This window comes from Macrobrachium nipponense, chromosome 24 (assembly GCF_015104395.2).
Source record: "Macrobrachium nipponense isolate FS-2020 chromosome 24, ASM1510439v2, whole genome shotgun sequence".
Taxonomy (NCBI): domain Eukaryota; kingdom Metazoa; phylum Arthropoda; class Malacostraca; order Decapoda; family Palaemonidae; genus Macrobrachium; species Macrobrachium nipponense.
Window position 1 is genome coordinate 35,051,486 of NC_061091.1, and position 16,481 is coordinate 35,067,966.

Below are 16,481 nucleotides of genomic sequence, written 5' to 3' on the forward strand. Positions count from 1 at the left end.
TATATATATATATATATATATATATATATATATATGTGTGTGTGTGTGTGGTGTGTGTGTGTATAACAGAATCACGAAAGTTAGGAACGTGATAAATCCATAAATAAAGATAAATGCCACGAAGGAAAAATAAACGAAGGAGTCTGCGAGATCTTTCTGGCTTAAAAGCCCTTACTGAAGCAGATACTGACAAAAATACGAGAAAAGACAATACAAGAAGGTTCGTATAACTGACAGATAGGGATTATAAAAGGATTAGTGCCTAGATCCGACACACCTGGAAGATAAGAAACCTTCCCAAACAAGCATAAACAAAGGGTGCAATTAAAGGTTAAGACAATCATCTCAGATACAATCTCCAGACAATTAAAGGATTATAGGTGACAGCTATACGGAACCTGGTAAACAAAACCATATCACAAAACATGACAGACATACATTACAATAAAATTTTTAATAACTCTAAGGCAACTGATTTTTATATTTAAGTCAGTAATTATATATTTGAGGTCATTCTTAAACCATGTTACAGATACAAGGGTCTAAATGAAAAAGGCCACGACTAACATTGAAATTACAATGAAAAGTAATTTGTATTTAACGCAGATTCTAAAATATTTCGTGATAAGACATCTCTTGACCGTGCAATTACTGAACTGTCAATCCAATTAACTTCGGTGGTTGTTTCACTTAAATGAATAAATAATGCATTAGATTTTTGCCCAGTTTTTTATAGAGTATTTATGCTGGCTTAGCCTTACTTCTAAGCCCTTGCTGGACTGTCCGAGATAGAATGAGGGACAATCCATACATGGAATTTTATATATTATGTTGTTGCTTCTCTGGGGCCATTTTTTATTAACATTCTTTTTAGTGTGTTATTATAGGAAGAAACAAGGTTTGACATTAAAAGCTTTAACAATGGTTTAATGGTTTCAAATCCGTTAAAATAAGGCAAACTGAGAATGTTCTTAGAATTTTCTTTCTGTGTGTTGTTTTCAGTATAAAACTTTTTTGTGGGCTTTATTATAACAAATGTCAATAATATGTGAAGGATAGCATAAATCTTTCCCTATTTTTCTTATGTATTCAATTTCTTGATCCAAATATTGTGGACTGACAAATTTGCAATGCTCGTAAAACATAGAGGAAAAATTGATATTTTTATATTAAGATGGTGGCCTGAGAAGAAATGAACATAAGTTAAGTTGTTAGTCGGTTTCCTATAAATACTGAATTTACATTGAAAATGGTCTCTATGTATCAAAACATCTAAGAAAGGGAGGCAATTGTCTTTTCTAAGTTCTAGAGTAAACTTAATCGATGGTACCTGGTTATTTAATTTAAGAGAGGTAAATCATTTACATCAATACCGACAGGAAGAACAGCTAAACAATCATCAACGTAACGATACCACTTTACAGGAATATGAATAATATTAGGTAAGTAGCGTTTTTCGAAGAATTCCATATACAGGTTTGAGAGCAATGGTGATAAAGGATTTCCCATTGCCATGCCAAAATTTGTTGATAAAATTCACCATTGAATATAAACTTACAATCACAAATGCACAAACTCATGAGTGAAATAATGTGACTTATAGGTAGAGGTAATTCATGCTGAGTTAGTTCATTGCTAAGATATTCTAAAATAGAGTCTATAGGGACTTTAGTAAAAAGAGAACATACGTCAAAACTAACGAATCTATCAGTAGGGCAAAGAGCAATTTTGTATAATTTATCAACTAAATCTAGAGAATTGTATATATGAGAATCGGAGATGGTTCCAAGTAACGGGGACAAGATCTTAGTGATATATTTCGAGAGTTTATATGAAATTGAACCAACAGTACTGATAATAGGCCGCATAGGGTTATTTTCTTTGTGCGTTTTGACTAATCCATATAAGTAAGGTAGCGAAGGAGAATTGACTGACAATTTGCCTAGTAGTTCTGTTTTATCTTTAAGGATTGTATAATTATTGTTTGAAACTGTTAATTACTGTTTGGGTTTAATTGACGTTTAAGGTATAAAGGTATTTCTGTTGTTGTGGGTTATTAAGGAAGAGGTTAATGACCGTTTATGACTAGTTGTTGAGTTTGTATATTACTTGTTGTTGAGTTTGTCACTGTTGTTATTTAAGATTTGTTCTCTTGGAGAGTGAGGAGTATGTGTTGGTTAGTTGAAGTCAAGCCCTGTAGGACATTATTACCTCTCCACCACAAAGGATCGTTGTGTGTCTGTATCCATTATATATATATCATTTTTTAAGTAAAGAAGAAAAAACCAAGTCTGTGTTTCTTTACTGCCACAAGCTATCTAGGCAGTATGGAGAGTAACTTTCGACTTGAAACTGATCCCTGAGTATGATGGCAGAAACCCACAATCTGTTATGGAGTGGCTGGAGAAGTTGGAGCTGGTTTGCAAGCTTCGGAAAGTTGATGATGTGGCCAGTGTGATTCCTCTGCGGCTTACAGGTGGTGCCTTTGCAGTGTACTTACAGTTACCCACAGCATAGGAAGAAGGTTTGACAAGGTGAAAGAAGCATTGTTAGCTGCGTTTGCTGTTGATCCCTATGTAGCCTATGAACATTTTGTCAGTAGGAAGTTGCACAGTGGAGAGGCACCGGATGTCTACTTAGCTGATCTACGTCGACTCTGATCCCTGTTTGGAATTTCTGAAAAAGCTCTTGCATGTGCTTTTGTAGCTGGACTTCCAGAGAGAATTCGTCAGCTGTTGAGAGCTGGGTCTCGCATGGAGGCCCTCGATCTGGAACAGATTTTTGGCTCGGGCACGGCGGTTCTGAAAGATGACCTTCCTTCTGTTTCAGTGGAAACATGTTTTGGCGCCACAGGAAGCTTGGGTTCTGTTGCCAGTAGAACCAACAGTTCAGAAATGTCATGTATGCCTTGGACCAAATCACTTTGCCAGGGACTGTCTTGCTCGCAACCGAGTAAATGGTCGATTTCGGAGAAGGGTAAAGTGCTATCGGTGTGGTGGAATGGGGCACATTGCGTCAGCTTGTCCGGGAAACGAGCAAGGAGAGGAGGCATCAGCGCCAGCCTCCTCTCCCCAAACCCACTGAGTAAGGTGCTGCCAAGTACTGTTTTGAGTGTAGAGGGTCTTCATGTTGCGTGTTAGTAGACACTGGGTGTTCTCAAAGCATCGCTCATGTCTCATGCTGTAAGGCATGGAACAAGTGCGCAGTTAGCATGATAACTGTGAGTGGGGCAAGAATGGGTGTGTGAAGGAATGGGCGTCGTGCACTTGCAGCTCAGTAATGGAGCTACTGCCAGCATTTCTGTATGCGTAACTACTCTAATGCCCCTCGTTTTAAATTTCTTCTCGGCATGGATGGTGTGAGGGGCTCTAGGAGGAGTCACTGTCGATACAGGGTGGTGTACGTTTTGGAATGGAAGACACTCTTTTTTCTGCAGCTGCTGATGTGAAGGTGGGGGGTGGATGAGCGTGATTTTAGTGCAATTTATGATCCTGTGATTAAATGTTTGGACAGCTACATGGAAATGGTCTGAGGGCAAGGAGCCTGGCATCCTGGAGATGGAGTAAAGGCAAGGGGCATATCTGTACCTCAGGAGGCAAAGGACCTGTATGAATCAGAAGCTACAAAGATGGGTGAATGATGGCTGGCTACTTCCTTATGATGAGAATAAATATGGACCAGCTAAGGGGCTTATTCCCCTCATGGCTGTTGTACAGCAAAATAAAAAGAAGGTGCGGCCTGTACTGGACTTCAGAGAACTGAATACGTACATTGATGCATTTACAGCAGACTCGGATGTGTGCTCAGACAAACTACGTGAGTGGCGCAGGCAAGGAGTGAATGTATCTGTAGTAGACTTGGCTAAAGCTTACCTGCAAATAAGATCCATGAGTCTCTGTGGCCATACCAGACTGTATATTTCAAAGGCCAGAAGTATTGCCTGACTCGACTGGGGTTTGGCTTGAATATTGCTCCGATGGTAATGAAATCTGTTTTAAACTGTGTTCTCCTTCAGGACCCATTGTAAGAAAAGGAACATCAGCTTATATTGATGACATCTTTGTAAATGAAGATATTGTTAAGGCCAGCCGTGTAGAGGAGCATCTTAGAAATTTTGGGCTAGTAAGTAAGCCACAAACCAAAGCTTGCTGAAGGGGCTCGAGCATTGGGCCTGAGAGTTTGGGGGGAGCAGGGGAGTCTTTTTTGGAAAAGGGACAATGACCTGGGCGATGCACCAAGACAATTGACTCTGCGAGCAGTGTTCTCATACTGTGGTAGACTGTTAGGCCATTACCCTGTTTGTGGATGGCTGCGAGTGGCGGTAGCATTCATCAAGAGAAGAGTCAATCAAGTCACTGAAGGAGTGGACGACGTCATTAATGATGATTACATCAAAATGTGTTTGCAGGAACTTCTGGAGAAGGTTAAGAAGGATGACCCTGTGAGAGGACAGTGGAATGTCACCGGTGACAAATTCAAGATCTGGGTGGATGCTAGTTCTCTTGCGCTTGGTGTTGCAGTGGAAGTAAATGGTTCCATTGTGGAAGATGCCAGCTGGCTGCGGAAAGACGACTCTTGCCACATCAATATGGCTGAGCTAGATGCAGTCATTAAAGGATTGAATCTTGCACTGGCTTGGAAGATCCAAAAGTGGAATTAATGACTGACTCATCTACTGTGCATAGATGGATTTCAGATGGACTTTTAGGAAAAAGCAGATTGAAGACTAAGGCCGCAAGTGAAATGCTCATCAGAAGAAGACTAGGAATAGTCTTGTCACTGATAGAAGAGTGTGACCTCCAGCTGTCTATTACACTTGTGTCTTCTGCCAATAATAAAGCTGACAGTTTGACACGTGTACCTCAGCGCTGGCTGAGGGACCTTGTTCATGTCACCAGAATGCAAAACTTGTGTGTGCTTCTGTTGTCCCTGCCATTAGTGATGGAATTAAGGAGATCCATCATGCTGCTGGTCACCTGGGTGTGAGAAGAACTCTCTATTTTGTGAAGAAAGTCCATCCAGGAGTTACCAGGCGGCAAGTACAGGCTGTTGTCAAATGCTGTGAGGCATGCCAGTCAATAGACCCGGCCCCAGTGAAGTGGCAGAAGGGTAGTCTGGAAGTGGATAGAGTGTGGCAGAGAGTTGGCATGGATATTACTCACTATGATGGACGGCCGGTATCTTACTCTCATTGATTGTGGACCATCTCGATTTGCCATCTGGCGTCGGCTCCATTTTCAGACCAGTGAGAGCATCATCGGGCAACTTGAGACAGTGTTCTATGAACGAGGAGCGCCGAGGAACTGTTAACTGACAATGACTCTGCTTTTCGTAGCAAACTATTGCTGACTTTTGCAAAAAAGTGGTGCGTGCATCTTAATTATAGATGTGCTTATGTTCCATCAGGAAATGGTATAGCTGAGAGATGCCATCGAACTGTTAAAGTCATTGCTGCAAGGAAAGGCTGCAGCATTGCAGAGGCTGTATATCTGTATAATTTGATGCCTCGTGATGACTGCGACTCAAAGACTGCCCCTGTCAGTATGCTGTATTCTTACCCTGTGAGGTCCGAGGAGTGGATCCATGCTCAATGAACAAAGTGGCAGTGAGTGGCCCCTACAAAGCAGGTGATGAGTGTGGGTAAAACCATCCAACATGCGATGCATATGCAATTTTGAAAGAGGCAAAGTTACGAGAGTTTTGTCAGAACAAGCTGTTGAAGTCATGGAGTTCCACGCCATGTTAGAGATCTTCGTTCGTGTTCTTCACAAGGATTGATATTGAGTGAGGAAACTACTGATGCTGAGGATGAGGAGCTTCTTATACAGCTTCCTGTTCATGAAGATGAGGGGGAAGAGGAAGATTCAGGCACTGTTGCTGAGTGCAACGCAATTCCAAGACATTCAACAAGAGTTAGAAGAGCTAGAGTTTGTAATATATGTGAATGTAATTCAGGGGGGGAGTGTATAATTATTTGTTTGAAACTGTTAATTACTGTTTGGGTTTAATTGGCAGTTTTATGTATAAAGGTATTTCTGTTGTTGTGGGTTATGAAGGAAGAGTGTAAATGACCGTTTATGACTAGTTGAGTTTGTATATTACTTGTTGTTTGAAGTCATGATTATTTAAGATGTTCTCTTGGAGAGTGAGGAGTATGTGTGGTTAGTTGAAGTCAAGCCCTGTAGGACATTATTACCTCTCCACCAAAGGATCGTTGTGTGTCTGTATCCATTATATATATATATCATTTTTTAAGTAAAGAAGAAAAAAAAACAAAAAACCCAAGTCTGTGTTTCTTTACTGCCACAAGGATACTTTTCACTATGCTATTGAAGTTTTTTATGACTTGATCAAGAGGATTTTTTGTTAGTTTTTTATAAGTCACATCATCATCCAGTAGGGCTTGCATACGTGATATGTAGTCAGCTTTATCTAAATTACTATACTATTTGACTTATCAGCTTTTGTGATGTGGATAGTATTGTCCTTTTTAAGATCGGTCAAACTTTTCTTATAGTGAGCAGGGAAGTTACTTTCATGCTTAACATTGGCAGCTCCGAAAACAATACCTTTAATCATGTCGACATGATTTTGAGGAAGATCACAATATTTTTCATATTTACTTAAGGATGGCCCAATCATTAAAGCAGAAGGTCTACTTGTTGCAAAGAAAGATAAACCATATCCAAGCACACTCACAGCATTTTCACTTATTTGTTTACTAGATAAGTTAACAACACAGTCTTGACGTGCACAATTAGTCCAAATCACTGCTATCAATAAGATTTTTTAGTTTTCTGTCGAGTTTCCTTTTCAGGCATCTGTAGTCCTACGTAGTTTTTCGTAAATTTCCCGTCGCAGCGAGTCCTTCCAATCAGCCGGGATGGAATGATTGAAAGAGATCCTTGTTCTTTCCAGTTCCTTGAATTTTTCTTTCTCTTCTTGCTTGGCGGCTGCTATGTGCTGTTTCAACATCATGGCACTAAATTCATTGAATGGGTGATTGTCATATCTTCTTAGACGGCGTGGCAGCAAGGATTTAGGGAGCACTTGCTGCCACGCCGTCTAAGAAGATATGACAATCACCCATTCAATGAATTTAGTGCCATGATGTTGAGAACAGCACATAGCAGCCGCCAAGCAAGAAGAGAAAGAAAAATTCAAGGAACTGGAAAGAACAAGGATCTCTTTCAATCATTCCATCCCGGCTGATTGGAAGGACTCGCTGCGACGGGAAATTTACGAAAAAAAAAACTACGTAGGACTACAGATGCCCTGAAAAGGAAACTCGACAGAAAACTAAAAAAATCTTATTGATAGCAGTCATTGGACTAATTGTGCACGTCAAGATTGTGTTGTTAACTTATCTAGTAAACAAATAAGAGAAAATGTTGTGAGTGCGCTTGGATATGGTTTATCTTTCTTTGCAACAAGTAGACCTTTCTGCTTTAATAATTAATTGGGCATCCCTAAGTAAATTTGAAAAATATTGTGATCTTCCTCAAAATCATGTCGACATGATTAAAGGTATTGTTTACGGAGCTGCCAGTGTTAAGCATGAAAGTAACTTCCCCTGCTCGCTAAAAGAAAAGTTTTGACCGATCTTAAAAAGGACAATACTATCCACATCACAAAAGCTGATAAGTCAAATAGTATAGTAATTTTAGATAAAGCTGACTACATATCACGTATGCAAGCCTACTGGATGATGATGTGACTTCTAAAAAAACTAACAAAAAATCCTCTTGATCAAGTCATAAAAAAACTTCAATAGCATAGTGAAAAGTATCCTTAAAGATAAAACAGAACTACTAGGCAAATTGTCAGTCAATTCTCCTTCGCTACCTTACTTATATGGATTAGTCAAAACGCACAAAGAAAATAACCCTATGCGGCCTATTATCAGTACTGTTGTTCAATTTCATAAAACTCTCAAATATAATCACTAAGATCTTGTCCCCGTTACTTGGAACCATCTCCGATTCTCATATATACAATTCTCTAGATTTAGTTGATAAATTATACAAAATTGCTCTTGCCCTACTGATAGATTCGTTAGTTTTGACGTATGTTCTCTTTTTACTAAAGTCCCTATAGATTGTGATTGTAAGTTTATATTCAATGGTGAATTTTATCAACAAATTTTTGGCATGGCAATGGGAAATCCTTTATCACCATTGCTCTCAAACCTGTATATGGAATTCTTCGAAAAACGCTACTTACCTAATATTATTCATATTCCTGTAAAGTGGTATCGTTACGTTGATGATTGTTTAGCTGTTCTTCCTGTCGGTATTGATGTAATGATTTACTCTCTAAATTAAATAACCAGGTACCATCGATTAAGTTTTACTCTAGAATTAGAAAAGACAATTGCCTCCCTTTCTTAGACGTTTTGATACATAGAGAACCATTTCAATGTAAATTCAGTATTTATAGGAACCGACTAACAACTTAACTTATGTTTTCATTTCTTCTCAGGCCACCACTTAACTATAAAAATATCAATTTTTTCCTCTATGTTTTTACGAGCATTGGGGCGAATTGTCAGTCCACAATATTTGGATCAAGAAAAATTGAATACATAAGAAAAATAGGGAAAGATTTATTTTGGCTATCCTTCACATATATTAGACATTTGTTATAATAAAGCCCACAAAAAGTTTTATACTGAAAACAACACACAGAAAGAAAATTCTAAGAACATTCTCAGTTTGCCTTATTTTAACGGATTTGAAACCATTAAACCATTGTTAAAAGCTTTTAATGTCAACCTTGTTTCTTCCTATAATAACACACTAAAAAGAATGTTAATAAAAAATGGCCCCAGAGAAAGCAACAACATAATATATAAAAATTCCATGTATGGATTGTCCCTCATTCTATCTCGGACAGTCCAGCAAGGGCTTAGAAGTAAGGCTAAGCCAGCATAAATACTCTGTAAAAACTGTAAAAACTGGGCAAAAATCTAATGCATTATTTATTCATTTAAGTGAAAACAACCACCGAATTAATTGGATTGACAGTTCAGTAATTGCACGGTCAAGAGATGTCTTATCACGAAATATTTTAGAATCTGCTTAATACAACTTACTTTTCATTGTAATTTCAATGTTAGTCGTGGCCTTTTTTCATTTAGACCCTTGTATCTGTAACATGTTTAAGAATGACCTCAAATATATAATTACTGACTTAAATAAAAATCAGTTGCCTTAGAGTTATTAAAAATTTTATTGTAATGTATGTCTGTCATGTTTTGTGAATATGGTTTTGTTTACCAGGTTCCGTATAGCTGTCACCTATAATCCTTTAATTGTCTGGAGATTGTATCTGAGATGATTGTCTTAAACCTTTAATTGCACCCTTTGTTTATGCTTGTTTGGGAAGGTTTCTTATCTTCCGGTGTGTCAGATTCTAGGCACTAATCCTTTTTATAATCCCTATCTGTCAGTTATACGAACCTTCTTGTATTGTCCTTTTCTCGTATTGTTTTTTTGTCAGTATCTGCTTCAGTAAAGGCTTGTTTTAAGCTGAAAGATCTCGCAGACTCCTTCGTTTATTTTTCCTTCGTGGCATTTATATTTTCTTATATATATGTGTGTGTGTGTGTGTGTGTGTGTGTGTGTGTTATATAAAGGAGGGATGTATTAAGACAATATGTTTAAGACACCATTGTAAGGTGAGATGCTGTGACTTTCTTAGAATGTAGGAGTCATCAGTTTAGCTTCTCCTTGGAAACAGAGTGGCCCGAAGTGACAAGCTTAGGAAATGCTTATGTATCTTACTTGGGGCGGCGCGATGCCAAAGTTGCTACCTAAGCAGATCAGTGCCACGTCCTGTCATTATGCATGGGCGGTTGCAGAGGTGCCTTCTGAAACTGGCTAGAGGCAGTTACTAGGGCGTGAACAATGTGTGTGAGTTCGTGTGTTCGTGCGAGATTTTTCCCTACATAACGAGAAAGTAAGATTACCAAGGTAGGAGATCTGTACAAGAGAGGCGAAGAGCCAAAGGTGGCTCTGCAGAAGTTCTTTTGATAAGTGTGTGTGAACACTGTGTTTGAATGGGTAAACATCTTATTTTCTAGCCAAAGGTGTGGCTTGATTGCATTTTGAATATTTATTTCAAAGATGTTCTATTTCCTTTGACCTTTTGATTTGATTTATGATCTTTGCTTATCAATATGTTCTCCTGTCTTTTTATAGGCGATTCTGGGAAAGGGGAACTGAATATGGTGACTTAATTGATATGGGAACTTAACTAATGTTTCGTGGTGTTACTGTGCTATGACTATGCCTAGTTTTGTGACTAAGATAATGTTGGTTATTGTAGTAATAAATGATGAGTGGGTTATCTGAGTTCAACTTTTTATTGAATCATTTTGTTAAGAACCTGAGTTTTATTTAGCTAATACTTTACTCTTAAATAAAGGTACTTTTGTAAGTTCAAGAGTATGATTTAATGGCCTTAGGTAATGAGGGAGGGCGGGGGTAAGTGTTGTAGAGAGAGAGAGAGAGAGGGGTGATGGTGTGGGAGAGAAAGTGGGTGTTAGCCAATGCCTTAGATGCACAGGTCATTGCTACCTTTTAAGATAGACGTACCGAGATTAAAAATCACGGTAATATATATATATATATATATATATATATATATATATATATATATATATATATATATATATATATATAGAGGTTATCTCATACTAATGCTTACAGGGTTGTGGAGTTCTCCCTTTATTCTTTTTATTCAGCTGTTTTGCAGGAGAGAAATATGTTTGTTTAACAAGCATATAGTTCAGCACTGTTTGTGCTAGCTGGTGGGTTTTCATTGCAATCTGGCACCCGTTCAGCGTTTTGGTTTGACCCTTTAGAAACTGAGAAATTCCATTCACATATCATAAGTGAGATTCATCATCTTTTGGCTGTGATAATTGTTTCTCTTGCCTGCTTCTACTTCTTTCTTCGTCTGCTTCTTCTTCTTTAGGTGATTCGTTTCTTGTTCTATGTTTCTTTCTTTACTTTAAGATTCTTCTCTATGGTTAATTCTGGATTAGAATTCTTAAGTGTCTCAGGAGTGTTTAAATGAGATGAACGGCAGAGTATTCTGTCTTTACTAATGCAAAGAAATACAAGTTAGCAGCTTACACAAGTTACAACTTAAGATTTAAAAAAATCTAAGCATTCAGTTTAGGACCATTATAATGCTCTGGAAAGGTATTGCTTCTTTCTTGTATGACAGCGGGAGGTCCTCTCTCTTTCGGTTCTGCCGCTCTGCCATCAGCTACCCTCGCGATCGCCTTGGCTCAACCCCCTAAGGCTGTGTATGTTTCAGGTCTCCACCCAAACGAGGTCAGGATTAGTGTTTTGCATGAGTCCTGGAGCTACTTCAGCTTCTAGTTTTTCTAGATTCCTTTTCAGGGATCTTGGGATCGTGCCTAGTGTTCCTATGATTATGGGTACAATTTCCACTGGCATATCCCATATCCTTCTTATTTCTATTTTCAGATCTTGATACTTATCCATTTTTTCCCTTTCTTTCTCTTCAACTCTGGTGTCCCATGGTATTTGCGACATCAATGAGTGATACTTTCTTCTTGATTTTGTCAATCAACGTCACGTCTTGTCTATTTGCACGTATCACCCTATCTGTTCTGATACCATAGTCCCAGAGGATCTTTGCCTGATCGTTTTCTATCACTCCTTCAGGTTGGTGCTCGTACCACTTATTACTGCAAGGTAGCTGATGTTTCTTGTACAGGCTCCAGTGGAGGGCTTTTGCCACTGAATCATGCCTCTTTTTGTACTGGTTCTGTGCAAGTGCCGGACATTCGCTTGCTATGTGGTTTATGGTTTCTTTATTTTTCGTATGGCACTTCCTACATATGGAGAGATGTCATTTCCGTCTATCGTTTCTTTGAACATATCTGGTTCTTAGGGCCTGATCTTGTGCCACTGTTATCATTCCTTCAGTTTCCTTCTTTAGCTCTCCCCTCTGTAGTCATCGCTGGCTAGTTCTTTAGTCTGTCTCATGTATCGTCCGTGCATTGGTTTGTTGTGCCAGTCCTCTGTTCTGTTTGTCATTCTCCTGTCTCTGTATATTTCTGGGTCTTCATCTACTTTTATTAGTCCTTCTTTCCATGCACTCTTTAGCCACTCGTCTTCACTGGTTTTCAGATATTGCCCCAGTGCTCTGTTCTCGATGTTGACGCAGTCCTCTATACTTAGTAGTCCTCTCCCTCCTTCCTTTCGTGTTATGTATAGTCTGTCCGTATTTGCTCTTGGGTGTAGTGCTTTGTGTATTGTCATATGTTTCCTGGTTTTCTGATCTATGCTGCGGAGTTCTGCCTTCGTCCATTCCACTATTCCTGCGCTGTATCTGATTATTATTATTTCTGGACCTAACCTGTGTCGTCCCGTGAAACATTCCTATAGTATTCATTTCTTAGGTATAATTATTGCTAAATATACAAGAGAAAAGCTACATTGGATTATACCAGAATAAATGCGGTTCGCTCACCCCTTTAATAGGGTGTCGGTATAAAATCTGGGGCGAGTGAAACACTACCACAGGTCTTCTGCCATTTATTCTCTTCCTTTGTCAATTTCCCCTTTCCAAAGAGGAGCCGTACCAACACCTTCCCCATAGCTGCTACTGCTACTACTAGCGCCTCAATCTTCATTCCTTCATAGCATTCGTGTGTTCCACACACGTTTTCATTTTGAAATTTTTCTTTTGTGATTTTCGTGATTTATCATTATGTCTGATCGTCAGGATTCCTCTGGATCAAAGTTAAGTACTGCATGAGTCTTTAAATTAGCTTTTTATAGAGTTATGACCGATTTTTATTTAGTTAGGCTTGTTTACATTCTGGGAACCTGCATGCGCCGTTCCCGAGTCAGCCTTCTACGTTATTTTCGGTATTCGTATCGACGACTTTCAGTTAGTCTCCCATACTAATTGTAGTCCCACATTTTAATTGCAGTGCTTTATATCAATTTTGTTTTAGATCCTGACGTGTTATTATAAAAATTGTTCTGGTCGTGTGAGAAGTATTACGATCTACCCTTTCGTGTATTTTCACTATAAGGTTTTCTGGACACGAAACCAAGGGTTTTTTGTTTGCGTTTTTTGAATTAACTTATAAGATCTATATTTCCCCTAGCCTACCTTCCCAATCGAGATTAAAAATTATGTTTTCGGAATGGTAGGCTAGCTGGTCAGAGCCCTCTGGCCGTCCTGACCAGATCAATGTGATTTGTCGAAGGATAAGCTAGCTGCTCCTTTTATTTTATTAGATCATTCAATTCTCACACGCTAGATTCTAGTTTGTTATTTTTATCGTTTACATGTTATGATTGGTGTTATAGAGCAGTAGGCCAGTGGGCCATCTGTCCTGTGACCAGGTTGAGCCACTCCTGACCAGGAGGTGATACACCTGGTAGGTGTTATACAATCTGATTACGAGTGTTCCACTCCTCGAGGTGACTCCCTCTCCATCCCCCCCGTTGGGGTGCTACTCGCTATGCTACTCCAAGTAATCATTCGAGCCCCACCCTCTCCCACGGGCGGGGGGGGGGGGTGCCAGTCGAGGGAGAATTCTCCTCTTATCAGGTAGTTATGAGGGACTGTTACCTATCCAGTCGAGCCCAGGACAACTTCCCGGCTCGACAAGAAGGTAGTTACCCGGTACTTCTAGATACCATACCTCATAAATCTTGCCCTTTCCATATTTAGTCCTCCCGTCCCGGAGGTCCGGACGCAACTAGAACCGTTTCGTTATTTATAGCAAAGCTCTATGTATAATGTATCAGGCTTAGTCCTGATTCAGCCCGGGATGTTTCCGGTCATAAAATTTACAAGGAAAGGGGGATAGGATGAAAAGTTTCAGTATCACAGAGCTCCGTTACATAACATATTTGGAATAATTTCTGAACAAAATTTTACAATAAACTTAAGGTTTTGATAAGACATTACGGTTACCTCCGCCGGATTAATAAATCCGGCGGGTATCCTAGTCCTGAAAAATATTATAGATATAGATTTTTATTTTAGACTTAAGGTCTTTTTCCTCTCCATGTTTCGCTACTTTATGTCCCGTTCCGGTGGCAGTTTACACAAATCAAGGCAAGTCCTAGTATAAACTAGGGGAACCTTTCCGGAGCCGACGGATACAGCTCAACTTAAAATTTTTCCTGTTCCGTCGGCATTAATCCTATTTTGTTAAAAGAAGCGTTAAAAAGGGGACCGGAAAGCGAAAGGAAATGGAGAAAAACATTTTCATTCTTAAGAAATTTTTTGCATGCCACCGGAATCAGCACTTGACTTGTTTATATACTAGGCATGTTCCGCTAGAATCATACCCGGTGGAATGTTAATTAACAACATTCCGGCATGAATTAAATTTAGTTAATACATGTACAGCCGGATACAGCTCCGGTGGATATATTCAGTGATATTTATGTATCAATTTTTAACTACAGATGGTCCGCTGTCAGGAGACAGCCTGTACTGCAATGCTGCATCAACCATGCGGACACGAGGTGTGTCGTTCACACGCAGGTTGCGCAATCCAGCTTGACGACCAAGTAGTTTGGCACCCAGAAGGTTGCGAAATCTGCTACAACCTGATGCAGGATTTCACTTCTGATACGGTAGGTCCGAATGCAAGCTGGGAGATAGTGAAATAATTGTTTGAATAAGAGGATTGACTCATATTTTCAGATAGCCATAAATTAAACTAAATTATTGTCCCGCTTAACGAGTAATTCTCTTCCAGAACTCGCAGGCGGAAAGGGATGCAGCTCTCGCGACCCTCAAGATTTGGGTAGGCGGATTTGGCAGGGATGCCAAAGGCAAAAGACCCTACATGCTGTCTGAGGAGTTGTGTTCTCTCATATACCCGAATGCTAAGATGTTGGCAGCAGTTTCAACGGATCTGGCAGCTCCAATCATCGCCAGGATTCGTGATGAGATCCAAGCCATACTGGCAGAAGATTTAGAAGGCTTGGGAGGAGATATGGTTGAGGAGGTTGCTGCGATCAATTTAGACCTCAAACTGATGATGACCGACACCCAGGAGGAAGGTAGGGGAGTAAGTGAGGTAGTAGATCCACGGGCTAAAGTACTATCCTTTAGTCCGTCTCATTCTTCTTCTTCTTTTCAGGGAGTTATTAAAAAAACTGTGACTTCAGGAAACGAGTCAATGTCGGTAACTCCAAAGGTAAAATCTAGGTCGATCACCCATAGATCAATTACCAAACCCCTTCCTAAGCCTTCCAAACCGAAGTCCCTTAGGGAGACTCTTGCCAGTCTGTCATCAGCCTCTAAACTGACGGCGGACTTAGGTAATGTCTCGACACCTAGGCAGAGTACAAGAACCAGGTTGCAAAAACCGAAACAACAGGATTCGAGTTTAGACCCGGCTGCTATTTCTAGCGTAATCATGCGAGAAATGACTAATTTTTTTCAGGCTAAGTTTATGGAAATCTCGACCCAGTTGGCCTCGAATAGAGAAGCGTCAGGCCAATCTATTCAATCGCTGGCCCAAAGATTGGAGACCCAAGAGTCTCTTATGCAGGCAGTCCTTCAATCCGGCCACACGCAACAATCCTTGCCTGTCCCGGATGCCTCTAAGTTACCACCTTTCAAGGCAAATAACCCTTGGAGACTAGCTGCACACGCTCCATTTTCGGAGGGCAAATTGTTTTATTGAAGGATACGGAACTCGGCCGGTAGAGGATTTTGAATTCTACCCACCGGTCTCCAATTTCCTTTTTCAGGTTTATTGCACGCCTGACGGAGGAAGCTCTAGTAAGAGAAGTCAAGATACCTAAGGAGACAGTAATTTTTCCTAGAGACCAGGCCCAATCAGCTTGGGTCCGTACCCTAGCTGAATGGGAGTGTACAAACACTAAAATTACTCGTCACAAGAGTCCCTTCACCATGTTCGTGGTCCCGGAGGATATCCCGGTTCCATGTGCAACCAAGATCTTGGAACTAACTCTTCAGGCAGCAGCGGAAGACAAACCCATGCCTCAAATCAGGGAGACAGATTTACCATCCGTGCCCTCCCGGGAGGTACAGAAAACTGGCTGGATGCTCCGGCAACCTTCTCAGTGAGGAAAGTTAAGCCAGGACTGTGGGCGCAGATCTCTTTAGCGAACGTTTTGCCCAGGCTCCCAGAAGCACTCATTAGGACTGAATATGAGGCCAGAAGTCGTCTGTGTAGAACTATAAACTCGGTCACTATGGCAGAGATGACAACCATGGTATACGCTGAAGAACCCCTGTTTAAGATCTTAACAAAGTCATTATTACACACATTGCAGTGCGATGTGTATGACTTCGCAGTAGCGAGAAGGAACTGCCGAAAGCACGTTCTAGCTGATGCTTCGATCCGCCATGAGCCTAATAGATTGATCAAGGCTTCAATCTGGGGATCTACCCTTTTTCCGGAGGGCTTGGTTAATGAGGTACTCAGCGAA

At 40.1% G+C, this 16,481-nt stretch overlaps 1 pseudogene; it reads left to right on the plus strand.

Moving 5' to 3' along the window:
• The window catches only part of LOC135202753 (uncharacterized), a 33,215-nt pseudogene extending 17,506 nt beyond the window's left edge, over window positions 1–15,709 (plus strand).
• The last annotated feature ends 772 nt before the right edge of the window (window positions 15,710–16,481 follow it).